At 42.4% G+C, this 6,194-nt stretch overlaps 1 long non-coding RNA gene across 1 annotated transcript in view; it reads left to right on the top strand.

The window, feature by feature from the left end:
- Window positions 1–414: 414 nt before the first annotated feature.
- LOC126185139 (uncharacterized) overlaps window positions 415–6,194 on the top strand; it is a 28,919-nt gene continuing 23,139 nt past the window's right edge. Inside the window, exon 1 of the long non-coding RNA XR_007536958.1 lies at window positions 415–446. This is a non-coding gene — a long non-coding RNA (uncharacterized LOC126185139). The remainder of the gene's footprint in view (window positions 447–6,194) is intronic.

Below are 6,194 nucleotides of genomic sequence, written 5' to 3'. Positions count from 1 at the left end.
TAGTGCCAGCACTGCAACTGGTAGGCGTTCCTTGTCCCCCCCCAACGGCTCCTCACCCCTCGCCAGCCAATGTTTGCTTCCTCCTCTCCCCGCACTCCCCTCACAACTCTGCCGTCATACAGTTAACACACTGTAGTAGTGATGGGCTTAACTGCGATTTTCCGATATCAGTGATTTCTGTGAATGCTACTTTTCAGTATCTGTTATTCTTAACTGTAATTTGTCGCAGTTAAGAGTCGCAGTTAAGGAACCTAAGTCGCGTATCCCTCCGCCAGTGCTATTTCTGCGATTTCTGCTACTTCCGCGATTTCTGCGACTTCTGTGACTTCTGCTACTTCTGCGATTTCTGTGACTTCTGCTACTTCTGCGATTTCTGCGACTTACCACCGTATGAAAAAGCTACATCTGTCCAGACAGAAAATTGCATCTCAACAAACCTGTCATTGGTAAGTATGTTTTACGTTTGTTCTTCCGTTGGCTTTAATCTTGTATTAAAGAAACAACTGTGAAAATATTAATAGTGTAATTAATATGTAAGTAGCCATACAGTACCGTAATAGTTCGTGTTTAGAAAATGAATTCTAACATATTGTTATGTTCTCAGGTATCCCGAACTACATTTCAGTCACTCAGTAAAGTGATAACTCAAAATATCATTGCCAGCAGATCTGGAGAAATTGCCACTGCGTCCTTAGACCGTTTTCGTCAGACGAGAGGTTACTTTCTAAGTGCTTCGATGGACTTAATTACTTAAGCGAGATCGTTCTTGCAAATGTGAAATATACCCCATTGAGTGGCTTTCATTACAGCAAATATTAGCAATCTACTCTGTCAATTATATTGCTTGTAATTAGTGACAGCAAAAATTGTTTAATAATCATTGTGATTTTGCAGACACAGTTCTGGTTGCTGTACGTATCTATCCACATCAAGGCTGCTGGGAGAGACTCGTGAAGATTCAAGAGAGCTCTTGGAGGATTTGCAGTTTAAAAGTGACATTATTGCGAAATAAGTGTGCAGATGAGTGATTAAACTGTGTTTTATTGAAGTTGTTGTGCGATTTTAAAGGAATAATAAATGTTAAATACAGTGAGCGAATAATGAAAATCTCATTTTCCACATGTTAAGCCGTCCTATACCCGTAATTTTCCGCCACATATTTATTGGTAAGCACTTGTTGGAGAGTGACATGCCGCCACCCCCTCTTTCTCCACAATCTTGGTGTGACACTGACCTGTAACATATCCCGAAGTCTACAATATGCATTTTGAGGCTGTTGATACGAAAGTGGGAAGTACAGATCTTATAGTTAAATCAGGAATAGCTTAAGTGAATTACTTGAAAGTAACACAGGAAAAGCTTACTTATGTAGGTGGTAGTAGTGTCGGCAAAAAGTTCTTGTGTGTGAAGTTGCCATGTATAACACCAGGTGTAAAACTTTTCTCCCGAGTCTTGAACTGTGTCGGAACAAAAGTGAGGCATTCATATGACACAATAATACTGTTTTTACTTCACTACACTTATACAGGTGTCTGAGTTCTGCTGTGTTAACATTGCAAAGTCCTGTAGGCATGTGGAGTATTAACCAAAACTGTCATATTGGAAGCAGAATCATACACATTTGTTACGTTACTTGATATTTTCAGGAGAAAAAGGCAATGTTGCTTCTTGTTAATATAATACATTCAGAGTCACAGCTGTGTTTGACCAACCATAACTGATGCTGAATGTGCATGTCGTCATATAATATGAAGGGCTTATTCCAATAGTGGTACAAGTCCATTACCTCCACTTTTCTGTCTATAATGCTTCTGAAATTAATGATCCAAACAAACATAAATAAAGGTTCATCTCTAGCAAGAAGCTATATGCTTGAATATTTCTGGTATCTCAACTGCAGATTTTTCAGCACTCATTTAACTTTACGACTCTGTATCTCAAAATGAACAAAAGTGGACTTGTACCACTATTGAAATAAGCCCTTCATATTCAGTATTATGCACACAGTCACACACAGCACGTCGATCTCGTGAGGCACAAGGCTCTCGTAACGAAGTACGTACGTCGGTCAACAGATGGCACTAGGAAAAGAATGTTAACTGCGCTTTTTAGTTGCTACTTGCGACTCTTAGTTGCGATTTGTCACAGAAATCGCAGTTTGACTCGGTAGCGACTAGCATAGTATGAACGTTGCTCAACAGATGGCACTGCTGACTGCGCTTTTTAGTTGCTACTTGCGACTCTTAGTTGCGACTTGTCACGGAAATCGCAGTTAGACTCGATAGCGTGTCGCAGAGATGAGCATAGTACAAACTTTGGCCAACAGAAGGCACTGTTAACTGCGCTTTTTAGTTGCTACTTGCGATTCTTAGTTGCGACTTGTCACGGAAATCGCAGACTCGATAGCGTGTCGCAGAGATGAGCGTAATACGAACTTTGGCCAACAGATGGCACTGTTAACTGCGCTTTTTGGTTGCTACTTGAGACTTCTAGCCGCGATTTGCCACTGAAATCGCAGCAAGCAGTACGGAATTCGGCCAACAGATGGCTCACGGCGTTGAATGTGAAATGCTACTTGCGACTGCTAACTGTGACTGAAATCGCAGATAGATTTTGTAAAGTTGTGATTGTGATATCTGTGACTTCTCAATCACTGTGATTTCTAACAGATACGCGATTTCCTGCCCACCACTACACTGTAGTATTAGTGAGCGTGCTGCCCGTTTGTAGAATGGGGAAGGCGCGCGAGTTATCTGAGTTTGACCGAGGGCAGGTTGTGATGGTCCAGAGGCTCGGAACGAGCATTTCGGAAACGCCACGACTTGTCGTGTGTTCGAGGAGTGCTGCGGTGTCTTCAACACGTGGTAAAACCAAGGTGAAACCACATCAATAAATCGTAATGCTGGGCGGCCACCCCTCATTACAGATGTCGGATGTCGTAGGCTGGGCAGACTGGTAAAACAGGACAGGCGGCGAACGAGTTGGAACTAACATCAGATTTTAATGCCGGGCAGGGTACAAGTGTTTCTGAACATACAGTGCGTCGAACACTCCTAACGATGGGCCTCCGCTGCCGACGACCCACGCATGTGCCAATGTCAACGCCATGACATCAGCAACTACGACTGACATTGACACGTGACCATCAGTACTGGACATTGGTGCAATGGCAGAGCGTTGCATGGTCTGATGAATTCAGCGGAACAACTTTTTGAAACTTGTACTGCGAGACGCAGAAAAGCTGGCGGCGGCTCCATTAATCTCTCGGGAACATTCCATGGGTCCAGTGGAGCTCATGTAAGACAGCATAACGGTCAAGGGCACTAGTTACAGACCACGTACAGCCCTTCATGATGATCATGTTTCCTGACAGCAGTGGCAGTTTTCAGCAAGACAAAGCGCCATGTCACAAGGCCAGGAGTTTGGTGGAGTGGTTTGAGGAACACAGTGGTGAGATCCAATCGATGTACTGCCCCCCCCCCTCCCCTCCCCCCATTCAGCTCTCCATATCTGAACCATATGGAACGCATGAGGTATGGGATTGAACATGGCATCAGAACTCATCGGCTCCTCACAGGAATTTACTGGAATTACGTGACTTGAGTGTACAGATACGGTGCCAACTCCCTCCAGCGACATACCAAGGCCTCATTGATCCCATGCCATGACGTGTTGCCGCTGTTATCCGTGTCGAAGGTAATCATACTGGCTATTAGGTAGGCGGTTATAATGTTCTTGCTGATCAGTGTAGATGTAGATTTAGGGTTCGATTCCACGGAGAGTGATAGTGTCTGATACTCCCCTCCTCTCTTCGCTAAATATAACTTGATATCACATTCACTTTTAACGAGATTCAGAAGCCTAACGTTTTTCATCTACATCTACATGGATACTCTGCAAATCACATTTAAGTGCCTGGCAGTGTGTTCACCAAACCACCTTCACAATAATTCTCTAATCTAATCTCTAGCAGCACGTGGAAAAAACGAACATCTGTATCTTTCCGTGCGAGCTCTGATTCCCCTTATTTTATCATGATGGTCGTTTCTCCCTGTGTAGGTCGGCATCAAGAAAATATTTTCGCAATCGGAGGAGAAAGTTGGTGTTTGAAATTTCGTGAGAAGATTCCGCCGTAACGAGAAACGCCTTCGTTTTAATCATGTCCACCCCCAGTCCTCTATCATTTCAGTGACACTCTCTTCTCTATTTCTAAATAATACAAAACTTGTTGCCCTTCTTTGAACTTTCTCGATGTACTCGGTCAGTCCTACCTGGTAAGGATCCCACACCGCGCAGCAGTATTTAAAACAGGATGGACAAGCGTAGTGCAGTCAGTCTCTTTGGTAGATCTGTTACATTTTCTAAGTGTCCTGCTAATAAAACGCAGTCTTTGGTTTGCCTTCCCCACAACTTTTTTTATGTGTTCTTTCCAATTTAAGTTGTTTCTAACATTCTGCGTGGTGTCTGTTTGTTCTAAGTCGTGTCTCTCTTCCACTTTCGCGCAACGTAGCTCTGAGTGTGTTTTTTAGGGAATTGACTAGTTTGAACCTGGGACCTGTTGCTGGTAAGGAGACGCCAGGAGTTCAGAAGAGTTCTGTGAGACTAGCGATGATATAATCAAATACTTAATGATTTCAGCGTCAGCTCCACTGCACTATCTGTAAAAGAATCTTAATACTAACTAAATTTAGTGGAAGGGGTTCGAGGCTTTCCTATTTTTAGTTAGCTGGTAAAATAACGTCGAAAAAGCAGTTAAGTTTACCATTGGAAATTTTATTCTACTCACAAAAAATTGTTTATAAATTGCACTATTGATAAAAGGAAATATTTTATTACAGGATGATAAAAACCAACTGCACTCAACAAAAATGTGAATGAATATTCCCTGAATAGGTTTCCAAGTTCTACAATGGATCGAAGGATGACCTATGCCATATCACATCTATAATCTAGATTTAAGTTAAGTTTCATAAATGCGAAAACTATCAAAATGGTCTACAGTGACCCTCAATTATCTTTAATTACTTATCTAACTTGTCGTAAATTATAATGGCTGATGTCGCTTCTCAATAATTATATAACAGAAAAATCACCGCGTTTCAGATTTTTACTTCAAGTAGCAAATGTGAACACAATGAGCTTTAATTGACGATTGACACTAGTATTGTGCAAAAAGGGGGTGTTACAGATGAGACTTCTGCAGTTCCGAGAGAAGCTATGTGCGCTGTTACGCGGCATCGCGTGTGTTCATTACCTTGTCGTTGGTTAGGCAGTGTCAGGGGGCAGCGGGCGGCACAGCTCCACGCACCTCGCCGTCTCGGAACCAACTGTCTCCTAACTTCTCCTTACTACAATTTACCGAAGTTGGTTTAAAAAAAGCTATCTGGCTGTGTTTTCAACTGACCAATCAGGGTCTCAATGTTAACCTTAAGCTCCGTCTACAAAATTCTGTCCATCCAATGAGAAACGTTATACTTTTCGTGGTGAGGCAATGTTTTTAACGTTTACAACGTAACAGAGACGCGAAAAAGTCTCACGCTAAAACTTGCAGCTGTTGTGGCCCTTTTAGTGTTATCGTAAGATCTATACTGTTCTTCTGGAGGGCTCTATCTTTTAACATGGGCTGGGGGGTGGTCCTGGTGGTCGGCAGGCGATGTGGGTGTCCATCCCTTATCGTAGGGCCTTCTAGCTTAACACGGTTCTGCTCTCGGCTTCTGTTCTCGTTTCTTCCCTCGGCACTGCGTCTGTTTCATGGTGTGAAGGTATGACATGCATTTAGGCGTTCTTGCGTTTGTCTGTGGTATTCCATTTGCTCACTCGTTGATCGTATTACTTTGCTTGATTTAATGTCAGGATTTATTCGGAGCTATGTGACATACTGCCGGAGTTGCTTATCGTGTCAGGGTTTTCATGGAAGGTGTTGGATTTGCCTGACACCTTACATGTTCATAATTGTAATTTCTAGGTATTTAGTTGAATTTACGACCTTTAGATTTGTCTGATTTATCGTATACCCGAAGTTCAACGGATTTTATTAGTACCCATATGGATGACCTCAAACTTTTCGTCATTTAGGGTTAACTGCCAATTTTTGCACCATGCATATCTTCTCTAAATCGTTTTGCAATTTATTTTGATATTCTGATGACGTTACTAGTCGATAAACGACGGCATCATCTGCAAACAACCTAAGA

This window comes from Schistocerca cancellata, chromosome 4, assembly GCF_023864275.1.
Source record: "Schistocerca cancellata isolate TAMUIC-IGC-003103 chromosome 4, iqSchCanc2.1, whole genome shotgun sequence".
Lineage (NCBI taxonomy): Eukaryota > Metazoa > Arthropoda > Insecta > Orthoptera > Acrididae > Schistocerca > Schistocerca cancellata.
The sequence above is the reverse complement of the archived record's forward strand: the minus strand, read 5'-3'. Positions and strand labels throughout refer to the sequence as shown.